The sequence below is a fragment of the Elephas maximus genome, chromosome 7, assembly GCF_024166365.1.
Source record: "Elephas maximus indicus isolate mEleMax1 chromosome 7, mEleMax1 primary haplotype, whole genome shotgun sequence".
NCBI classification, from domain to species: domain Eukaryota; kingdom Metazoa; phylum Chordata; class Mammalia; order Proboscidea; family Elephantidae; genus Elephas; species Elephas maximus.
Window position 1 is genome coordinate 74,035,674 of NC_064825.1, and position 12,549 is coordinate 74,048,222.

Below are 12,549 nucleotides of genomic sequence, written 5' to 3' on the forward strand. Positions count from 1 at the left end.
CATGACTGCCCTGAACTCTTTATTTGCCTAGCTGCTATCAGCAGAGTTAACCCAGACTTTTCACAGGCGCCTGCCATTTGGCTCCTTAATTGCTAGTAGCCCTGGGAACTGAGGATTTTTCTCTCTGTTGCCAGGCCAGGATGTGAAAGAAACACACTGTAAAGAAGGAAATCTTGACACAGATGTCTTTTCGTGTAAAGTGGGCCTAAAAAAATGTTTCTTTATGAGAAAGATGAAAAAAAAATTTTTTTTTTTGAAAGGGTCTTGGAGCCAACCTTATCTGAAGTTTTCCAGACAACTTAAAAGGGTTTTGTGTCAACCAACTTTCTGGGAAATGAGGACCTGGTACCAAATAGTTACCAAAATCTCTGAGACATCTGGTTTGAGCTGTTTAACATCAGACAGTGATGTTTTTATGACCCTTCCTAAAAGATGCGTAACTATAATTGAGACCTCAGTAATTAGTCCCTGAAATCAATCACTGTAAACCTCTGTACCCAATTATCCATTAGAAGGCCATTCCCTGTGTCTTAACCCACCCTTCTTGTGACCTCCACCAAAGGCTAATCAGTCAAAATATGTAAACCCTGTTCTTTGTCTGAACTGTATAAATTTTTTGTGTAATTATTGTGCCTCGTACTCCAAGGTTTCATTTGAATGGGCTTCGTAGTTCCAGATTTGAATCGTTCTTTAAACCCTTAATAAATCTGTTTTACTCTAAAACAGCATCTGGAGTTTTCTCTATGACAGTTGTTAAGATATTAGGCAAAGCTACTCAGTTTCATGGTCCTAACTACATTTCTCCATCTCAGGCTTCCCAAGGAAGAGATGAAGATTACACCTTTGTCCTGTAGCAGAACTGAAATTTTCAAATTACAGATCACCTATATCATACTTAACTTTTAAATACCAACCTGTTTTATGTAATTCACATTTGCAGGAGACCCACACTACAAATATTTTACCCTCAAGATTTATGAGTTACGTGGTGCAGTGTATTGAAAAAAGTGACAGGTTTCAGGTTCTTCATCTGTAAAAACGTAAAACTAAGAGATCTCTCAATTTCTTTCAGGTGGTTCTCTGCTAAGCAGGCAGAGTAGGAAACCACCGGCAGTAATCCTTCAAAGGTTTCCCATTGTTCTTAGAATAAAGACCCAGATCCTAACCCTAACTAAGGCCAGTAAGGACTGCCATAATTTACTCATCTGCTAGACTCTCTCACTTCCTCAAATGTGCCAGGCTCTCTTCCACTCCAGGGCCTTTCCATATACTTCCCTCTGCCTGGTATTCTCTCTCTAATCCATTTAGCAGGCGTGCTCCAACCAAGGCTTCAAATTGGTTGATTCCGGTTTGAACCCCTGCTGAGAATTTGCATTTCCACCCCATATATACTGAATCAGAATCTACAGTTCAACAAGATCCCTGGGCGATTCTTACCCTATAATAAATTTGAGAACCACTGCTTTACTAATGGTTCTCTGAATTGGCCGCTAATGATCGGCATTAGCATTGCCTGGGAACTTGTTAGAAATGCAAATTCTCAGCAGGTGTTCCAACCAGAATGTACCCAGTCTGAGGTCTGGCTTCAACTCTTACTCCAGCACTCCATAAAACCTTTAGGGGAGGTTATCCGGGTTCAAGTGCAGAACTGTATTGATTTCTAGATATTGTATGACCTTAGGGAAGTACTTAACATCTTTGTACTTTAGTTTTATAGTCCATGAAATTAAAATAGCAATGATAGGGTTGCTGTAAAATAATTCACATAAGGTTTGTAAATTAGTATGTGGCATATGGTACCCAAAAAAACCAAAACCAAAACCCAGTTCCGTCAAGTCGATTCCCACTCATAGCGACCCTATAGGACAGAGTAAAACTGCCCCATAGAGTTTCCAAGGAGCACCTGGCCTGACATTTATTGAGCATATGGTAAGTGCTCAATAAATGTCAGGTATTATTTCTCAGGGAAGCTCTCTCTGAAATAGCTCAGAACCTCTTTTATAAATTCTTAGAGCCCCCAGTATTTTCCTTCATATAATCTTTCACAGTTCCTAACTACATGTTTACTTTTTTTTTTTTTTAATTAGCAATTATCTCTTAAGTAAGACTGTAAGATATGTACATGAGAACAGGGCCTACCCTATTTTACCCATCACTGGAAACCCTGGTGGCATAGTGATTAAGTTCTACAGCTGCTAACCAAGAGGTCAGCAGTTCAAATCCACCAGGCGCTCCTTGGAAACTCTATGGGGCAGTTCTACTCTGTCCTATAGGGTCGCTATGAGTCGGAATCGACTCGACGGCAGAAGGTGGGTATTCCCATCACCAGCATGGTTACCTGCTCATGCATATGAAAGGTACAATAAACATTTTTTTTTTTACAAAATTAATGAATTCATAAATGAAAAGCCCCCAATATTCAATATTATAACAGGTCTTGGGTCTTTATTATATGCTAAGTGTTTCACATAGTTTATCTAATTTAATCATAAACACCTGTAAGGTGGAGATATTTTTGTTACTCTCTTATAGATGAAAAACTGAGGTTTAAAGAGATGAGATAACTGGACTAATACTATTCAACTAAAAAAAAAAAATTCAACTAGTCAGTTGGAAAGCCAGGATTTGAATTCATGGGATATTAGCCACTGTGGTAGACTGCTTATTTATATTTTAATTAACACATTTCAACATGTATAAATAAAACATATCAATGCATGAAGTTACAGATAATTTAAAAGGGCTTGGATTAGGTAGCTAATAGGTAAAAAACCCAATGCCGTCCAGTCGATTCTGACTCATGGCGATCCTATAAGACAGTATAGAACTGCCCTATAGGGTTTCCAAGGCTGTAATCTTTACAAAAACAGATTGCTGTCCCACATCTTTGTCATGCAGAGTGGCTGGTGGGTTTGAACCACTGATCTTTGGGTTAGCAGCCAAGTGTTTAACCACTGTACCACGAGGACTCCTGGCTAATATATATTTATTCAAAATCACCAAGAACAACTTCTGGGGGTGGGAGTGAGGTAAGGAGTTAGGGGAAAGGAGCTATTTATATATATCCCTATGTTATAGGTTGAATTGTGTCATCCCCCCACCCTCCCAGAGCTACAGCGCTTTGAAACACTTGCCCCAGCAGGGCAAATGTGGGTGTGAGGCCTGAGAGGCCCAAAAATGAGAAAACAGGAGCTAAAGAGACAAAAAACCACAAAAAGCTGAGCTGCCTCAGACTATGGCCACAACCTCTGGGGTTTCAAAGGGTAGAGCCATGGCCTCTAGTGTTTCAAAGGACAGTTGCCACTCAGTCAAAAAAACTGGTGTGCCTAAAGCTGAGAGAACAGCTGTCCCAGTGGGCCTAAAAGGCAGAGCTGAAGCCCAGGGCCAAGGGGCCTCCATTCAGAATGTGGAGAGTGTGGCCAATACCTAGAGTCTAGAAGACAGGGCCATTGTGTAAATTGTTATTTTCAAAGCCTTGAGGGCTAATAGGGAAACCCTGGTGGCATAGTGGTTAAGTGCTCAGCTGCTATCCAAAAGGTCAGCAGTTCAGATCTATCAGTAGCAACTTGGAAACTCTACCAGACAGTTCTCCACTGTCCTACAGGGTCGCTATGAGTCAGAATCGATTTGAGGGTAATGAGTTTGGTTTTTTGGGTTTTGAGGGCTAATAGAATGTGTTCTGCTGACTTGCTTGGTGCCTGCTGTCCCTTCTTTCCCTCCAGTTTCTCCCATTTGTAATACATATGTCTAGCTTATGCCTGTTCTGCCATTGTACCTTTAGAAACAGATAACTTATATTACAGATTTCACAGATAAAAAAATTATTTAAATTTTAGACTTAAAGTTAAGACTTTTGCTAAGGTATGATGGGGTAAATATATTTTATATGTGTTGAAGACATGAATTTTCGAGGGCCAAAGGGTGGAATGTCATGTATTAAATTGTGTCCCCCTAAAATATGTGTATCGATTTGGCTAGGCCATGATTCCCAGTACTGTGTAATTGTCCACCATTTTGTCATCTGATGTGATTTTCCTATATGTTGTAAACCCTACCTCTATGATGTTAATGAGCTGAGATAGGAGGCAGTTCTGTTAGTGAGATAGGACTCAATTTACAAGATTGGATTTTATCTTGAGACAATCTCTTCTGAGAAATAAAAAAGTGAGCGGAGAGACAGGGGGACCTCATACCAACAAGAAAGCAGCGCTGGGAACAGAGCTTGTCCTTTGGACCCTGGGCTTCCTGTGCAGAGAAGTTCCTAGTCCAGAAGAAGATTGATGGTAAGGACCTTCCTCCAAAGCCTTCCCCTGGAGCTGACACCTTAAATTTGAACTTCTATCCTACTAGACTGTGAGAATAAATTTCTATATGTTAAAGCCATCAACCTGTGGTATTTCTATTACAAGAGTACTAAGACAAAATCCTAACCCCTATACCTGTGTACATAATCCCATTTGGGAATATGGTTTTCTTTGTTACATTAATAAGCCCATGTTAGTGTAAACTGTATCCTAAGTCTAATCATTTCCCAGTTGTAATGGATTGAATCACGTCCCCAAAAAATATGTGTCAACTTGGTTAGGCCATGTGTAGTTGTCCTCCATTTTGTGATTTTCCTATGTGTTATGAATCATAACCTCTGCCTGTGGTTAAAAGGATTACTCAGGTCATCACTCTGATCCAAAAGGGTGTTTCCCTGGGGTGTGACCTATACTACCTTTTCTCTCTCAAAAGATAAAAGGAAAGGGAAGCAAGCAGAGAGTTAGGAACCTCATACCACCAAGAAAGCAGCACCAAGAGCAGAGCACATCCTTCAGACCCAGGGTTCCTGTGCCTGAGAAGCTCCTCAGCCAGGGGAAGATTGAGGACAAGGACTTTCCTCCAGAGCTGACAGAGAGAGAAAGCCTTCCCCTGGAGCTGACACCCTGAATTTGGACTTGTAAACTACTAGGCTGTGAGAAAATTAATTTCTCTTTGTTAAAGCCATCCACTTGTGGTATTTCTGTTAAATGGCAGCACTAGATGACTAAGACAGAATTTGGTACCAAGAAAGTGGGGTGACCTAACAAATATCTAAAATGTGGAAACGGTTTTGAAACTGTGAATGAACAGAGTTGTGACAGCGGCAGAGGACCAGCACAGCAGAGAACCCGCGATGGCAAAGAAGCGACAACAGCAACAGAACCAGGAGACCAGTGCGAGACAGCGCTGCTGCCAACCCACAGAGCCAGAGAGAGCTGAGTGCCTGTGCGCAGGAGGCTTTCTGGCGGAACAGGGTGCTTTGGAACACTTGCCCCAGGAGGGCAGATGCTGGCATGAGGCCAAAGAGCCAAGAGGCCTAAGAAACCAGGAAGCAGAAGCTGAAGAGACAACACAAGAAGCCGAGCCACCTCAGCCTCAAAAGGTATGGCCATGACCTCAGTGGTTACAAAGGGTGGCGCCATGGCCTCTGCTGTTTCTAAGGGTGGAATTGCCACTCAGATGGACTAGAAGAATGGCGTGTCTAAACCTGACGAAGCAGAGTTGCGGTCCCAGTGAGCCTGGAAGGCAGAGCTGAAGCCCAGGGCCCAGTCGCCTCCACTCAGAATTCAGAGAGTGTAGCCTCGACGGCATGGGGTTTGGGTTGGGGTAGCCAATGCCTAGAGGCTGGAGGGCAGGGTTATTGTGTAAATTGTCTCAGAGAACAGAGGATTATTTTCAAAGCTTGAAGGCTAATGTAATGTTTTCTGCTGACTTGCTTGGTGCCTGTTATCCCTTCTTTCCCTCAGTTTCTCCCATTTGTAATGAAAATGTCTAGCTTGTGCCTGTACCTTTGGAAGCAGATAACTTGTATTCTAGATTTCAAAGATAAAGAGGAATTTTTGGATTTTGGACTTGGAGTTAAGACTTTTATGATGGGATGAATATGTTTGCATGTTGCAAGGATGTGAATTTTTGGGGGCCAAAGAGTGGAGTGTAATGGATTGAATCATGTCCCCCCAAAATATGTGTCAACTTGGTTAGGCCATGTGTAGTTGTCCTCCATTTTGTGATTTTTCTATGTGTTATAAATCATAATCTCTGCCTGTGGTTAAAAGGATTACTCAGGTCACCTCCCTGATTCAAAAGGGAGTTTCCCTGGGGTGTGGCCTGTACCACATTTTCTCTCTCAAGAGATAAAAGGAAAGGGAAGCAAGCAGAGAGTTAGGAACCTCATACATTCAAGAAAGCAGCACCAGGGGCAGAGCATGTCCTTTTTACACTGGGTTCCTGTGACTGAGAAGCTCCTCGACCAGGGAAAGATAGAAGACAGAGCCAACAGAAAGAGAAAGCCTTCCCCCGGAGCCGATGCCCTGAATTCGGACTTGTAACCTACTAGACTGTGAGAAAATAAATTTCTCTTTGTTAAACCCATCCACTTGTGGTATTTCTGTTATGGCAGCACTAGATGACTAAGACACCGGTTATAAGGAGAGCATGTTGTTGCTAGGTGCCGTCGCGTCGGCTCCGACTCATAGCAACCCGATGCACAACAGAACGAAACACTGCCCGGTCCTGAGCCATCCTTACGATCGTTGTTATGCCTGAGCTCATTGTTGCAGCCACTGTGTCAATCCACCTTGTTGAGGGTCTTCCTCTTTTCTGCTGACCCTGTACTTTGCCAAGCATGATGTCCTTCTCCAGGGACTGATCCCTCCTAACCAAAGTATGTAAGATGCAGTCTCGCCATCCTTGCTTCTAAGGAGCATTCTGGCTGTACTTCTTCTAAGACAGGTTTGTTCGTTCTTTTGCAGTCCCTGGTGTATTCAATATTCTTCCCCAACACTGCAATTCAAAGATATCAATTCTTCTTCGGTGTTCCTTATTCATTGTCCAGCTTTCACACACATATGATGTGATTGAAAATACCATGGCTTGGGTCAGGCTCACCTTAGTCTTCAGGGTGACATCTTTGCTCTTCAACACTTTAAAGAGGTCCTTTGCAGCAGATTTACCCAACGCAATGCGTCTTTTGACTTCTTGACTGCTGCTTCCATGGCTGTTGATTGTGGATCCAAGTAAAACGAAATCCTTGACAACTTCAATCCTTTCTCCGTTTATCATGATGTTGCTCATTGGTCCAGTTGTGAGGATTTTTGTTTTTTTTATGTTGAGGTGCAATCCATACTGAAGGCTGTGGTCTTTGATCTTCTTTGGTAAGTGCTTCAAGTCCTTTTCACTTTCAGCAAGCAAGGTTGTGTCATCTGCATAATGCAGGTTGTTAATGAGACTTCTTCCAATCCTGATGCCTCATTCTTCTTCATATAGTCCAGCTTCTTGGATTATTTGGTCAGCATACAGGTTGAATAGGTATGGTGAAAGAATACAACCCTGACGCATACCTTTCCTGACAGTATTCCCTTGTTCTGTCCGAACAACTGCCGCTTGATCTATGTCAAGGTTCCTCATAAGAACAATTAAGTGTTCTGGAATTCCCATTCTTTGCAATGTTATCTATAATTTGTTATGATCCCCACAGTTGAATGCCTTTGCATAGTCAATAAAACACAGGTAAACATCCTTCTGGTATTCTCTGCTTTCAGCCAGGATCCATCTGACATCAGCAATGATATCCCTGGTCCCATGTCCTCTTCTGAAACTGGCCTGTATTTCTGGCAGTTTTTTGTCGATATACTGCTGCAGCCGTTTTTGAATGATCTTCAGCAAAATTTTGCTTGCGTGTGATATTATAACTTGAGTGTATCCCACCTGAATTTAGAGACCATCTGAAGAATAGATTTGATGCACTGAACACTAGTGATGGAAGACCAGACCAGTTGTGGAATGACATCAAGGACATCATACATGAAGAAAGCAAGAGCTCGTTGAAAAGGAAGAAAAGACCAAGATGGATGTCAGAGGAGACTCTAAAACTTGCTCTTGAATGTCGAGCAGGTAAAGCAAAAGGAGAGCGGAGATACAGAGAAAAGGAAGCACAAAGCTGGGGAGCAGGGGAGCAGATGATAGATGCCCGTGAAGATCACCAAGGAACTGAAGAATACTGGGTCTACAGAAGCTGAGACAAGGATCTTCAACCAAAGCAGACAGAGAGAGAGAGCCTTCCCCTATAGGCGGTGTCCTGAATTCAGACTTTTAGCCTCCAGCAGTTAAGCAACTGCCCCTCTGAAAGCAAGGCTTTTATAAGCAGTTTCATCAGTGTGGCAAGGAGAGAACACAGTGATTAGGTTAATGGAATGTGAGGTGACTGTGTTATTTCAAGACAATTCTTGTTGTTGTTAGGTGCCGTTGGGTTGGTTCAAATTCATAGCGACTGTATGCACAACAGAAGAAAACACTGCCCAGTCCTGGCCATCCTTATGAATGTTATGCCTGAGTCTATGTTGCAGCCACTGTATCAGTCCATCTCATTGAGGGCCTTCCTCTTTTTCACTGACCCTCAATTTTACCAAGTATGATATCCTTCTCCAGGGACTGGTCTCTCCTGATAATATGTCCAAAGTATGTGAGATAAAGTCTTGCCATCCTTGTTTCTAAGGAGATTCTGGCTCTACTTCTTCCAAAACAGATTTGTTCATTCTTTTGGCAGTCCACGGTATATTCAATATCTTGGGTGAGGTGCACCTCTGTCCTCAAAGTGACGTCTTTGCTTTTTAACACTTTATAGAGGTCTTTTGCAGAAGATTTACCCAATGCAATGCATTGTTTGATTTCTTGACTGCTGCTTCCATGGATTGTGGATTCAAGTAAAACAAAATCCTTGACAACTTCAATCTTTTCTCCATTTATCATGGTATTGCTCATTGATCCAGTTGTGATGATTTTTGTTTTATGTTGGGGGTAATCCATACTGAAGGCTATAGTTTTTGATCTTTATCAGTGAGTGCTTCAAGTCCCCCTCACTTCCAGCAAGCAAGGTTGTGTTATCTGCATATCACAGGTTGTTAATGAATCTTCCTCCTATCCTGATGCTGTGTTCTTCTTCAAATAGCCAAGTTTATGGGATTATTTGTACAGCATACAGGTTGAATAAGTATGGTGAAATGATACAATCTGACATACACCTTTCCTGACTTTAAACCACGCAGTATCACCTGTTCTGTTTGAAGGACTGCCTCTTCGTCTATGTACAGATTCCTCATGAGCACAATTATGTGTTCCGGAATTTCCATTCTTCACAATGTTATCCATAATTTGTTATGATCCACACAGTCAAATGCCTTTGCATAGTCAATAAAACACAGGTGAACACCCTTCTGGTATTCTCTGCTTTCAGCCAGGCTCCATCTGACATCAGCAGTGATACCCCTCGTTGGACACACTCTTCTGAATCAGACTAGAATTTCTGGCAGTTCTCTATTGATGCACTGCTGCAACTGCTTTAGAGTGAACTTCAGCGGAAATTTACTTGGATATGATATAAATAATATTGTTTGATAATTTCCGCATTTGGTTGGATCACTTTTCTTTGGAATAGGCATAAATATGGATCTCTTCCAGTTGATTGGCCAGGTAGCTGTCTTCCAAATTTCTTGGCATAGACAAGTGAGCAATTCCAGAGGTGCATCCGTTTGTTGAAACATGCCGATTAGTATTCCATCAATACACGAAGCCATGTTTTTTGCCAATGCCTTCAGTGCAGCCTGGACTTCTTCCTTCCGTACCATTAGTTCTTAGTCATATGCTTCCTCCTGACATGGTTGAACATCAACCAATTCTTTTTGGTACAGTGACTCTGCATATTCTTTCTATTTTCTTTTGATGCTTCCTGAGTTGTTCAGTGTTTTGCCCATAGAATCCATCAATATTGCAACTCGAGGCTAGAATTTTTACTACAGCTCTTTCAAGTTGAGAAATGCTAAGCATGTTCTTCCCTCTTGGTTTTCTAACTCCAGGTCTTTGCATGTGTCGTTATAATAATTTACTTTGTCTTCTTGAGCTGCCCTTTGAAACCTTCTGTTCAGCTCTTTTACTTCATCATTTCTTCCTTTTGCTTTGGATGCTTGACATTCAAGAGCAAGTTTCAGAGTCTCTTCTGACATCTATTTTGGTCTATTCTTTCTTTCCTGTCTTTTTAATGAATGACCTTTTGCTTTCTTCATGTATGGTGTCCTAGATGTCACTCCACAACTTGTCTGGTCTTTGGCCATTAGTGTTCAAAGCATCAAATCTATTCTTGAGATGGTCTCTAAATTCAGGTGGGATATACTGAAAGTCATACTTTGGTTCTTATGGACTTGTTTTAATTTTTTCAGCTTCAACTTCAACTTCTGCATACAAGAAATTGATGGTGTGTTCCACAGTCGACCCCTGGCCTCGTTCTGACTGATGACATTGAGCTTCTCTATCGTCTCTTTCCATAAAAAAAAAAAAAAAAGACGTAGTCAATTTGATTCCTGTATATTCCATCCAGTGAGGTCCACATGTATAGTCACCATTTATGTTGTTGAAAAAAGGTATTTGCAATGAGGAAGTCATTGGTTTTGCAAAATTTTATCATGTGATCTCCATTATCATTTCTATCACCAAGGACATATTTTCCAACTACCGATCCTTCTTTGTTTCCAACTTTACCATTCCAATCACCAGTAATTATAAATGCACACTGATTGCACGTTCAATCAATTTCAGACTGCAGAAGTTAGTAAAAATCTTCAATTTCATCATCTCTGGCTGTAGTGGTTGGTGTGTAAATTTGAATAGTAGGTATATTAGCTAGTCTTCCTGGTAGGTGTATGGATATTATTCTATCACTGACATCAATGTACTTCGTGATAAAACCAAGCCAGAAACCAAACCCACTGCCGTCGAGTCAATTCCGACTCATAGCGACCCTATAGGACAGAGTAGACCTGCCCGATAGAGTTTCCAAGGAGTACCTGGTGTATTTGAACCCCTGAGCTCTTGGTTAGCACCCATAGCACTTAACCACTACTCCACCAGGGTTTCCATACTTCATGATAGATTTTGAAATATTCTTTTTGACAACGAATGTGACACCATTCCTCTTCAATTTGTTATTCCTGGCATAGTAGACCACACGGTTATCCGTTTCAAAATGGCCAATACCAGTCCATTTCAGCTCACTAATGCCTAGGATTTTGATGTTTATGCGTTCCATTTCATTTTTGATAATTTCCAGTTTTCCTGGATTCATACTTTGTGCATTCCATGTTCCTATTATTAATGGATATTTGCAGCTGTTTCTTCTCATTTTGAGTTGTGCCACATTAGCAAATGAAGATCTCGAAAGTTTTACTCCATCTACATCATTAAGGTCGACTCTACTTTGAGGAGGCAGCTCTTCCCCAGTCATATTTTGAGTGCCTTCCGACATGAGTGGCTCATCTTTTGGCACTATATCAGACAATGTTCCACTGCTATTCATATGGTTTTCATTGGCCAATTTTTTTCAGAAGTAGACTGCCAGGACTTTCTTCCTAGTCTGTCTTAGCCTGGAAGCTCTGCTGAAACCTGTCCATCGTGGGTGACCCTACTCGTATTTCAAATATTGGTGGCATGGCTTCCAGCATCACAGGAATACACAAGCCACCACTGTACAACAAACTGACAGATGAGTGGTAGAGTATTGTGCATAGGGAATAATAAAATCTTCTGGGTTTTTGCCAGGCTCTAGTCTAGGTTTTAATCTTAGCTTTGCCATGGAAGGGCTATGTGACTTTAGGCACTTTTTTTCTTTTTTAATGTATGCATTACACAGTATTTGAATATAATGCTTGATGTAAAAACATTGTAAACAATATAAATAACATAAAAGTTCCCCATCAGCCCCACTCAATCTCACTCCTCTCACCAGAGAAAACTACCACATCAGGTTGCTGTGTGTTCTTTTGAAACATTTTCATATGCACGATTACTCCTAAAATGTACACTATGTAGGTATTTACATAGTATACATTGAATATACATATAAATAATATTTGCATACCAATACAAATCTAGAATAAGTATATTCAGTAATACATAATTCTATTTTGTGTCATTGGCTTGTTTATAGAAATTGGATCATTCTATGTATTTTATGTAGCAGTGTTGTTTTACAGCTTGTTTTTTCACTTTAAGATATGTCTTGACGCTCTTTTTGTGTCAGTACATACAGATATACTTTATTTTTACAGCTGCTTCAGCGTATTCCACAGTATGTATTTAGCATGGTTTTTTTAAACCACTTCACTATTAATAAATTTTAAGGCTTCTTACAATTTTTACTATTATGAACAATGCTGCAATGAATATCCTTGGACTTTTTTTTGTGCAAATGTGCTCATGTCAACCTACGTTTATTGTTTTGTTGTTGTGTGCTATCGAGTCGATTCTGACTCATAGTGATTCAAACCAACAACCAAGGACAGAGTAGAGTTTGATATTAGTACCAAGAATTGAACCGCTGGGACGAAGGACATGCACATTTAAAATTTTGATAGCTACTGCCACATTGCGCTCCAAAAAGGGCAGACAAATTTAGGTTCCCATTAACAATTTTCTTTTTTTTTTTTTTTTTAACAATTTAGGAGCACCCTTTTCTCTATACCTCGTCAGCTCTGGATA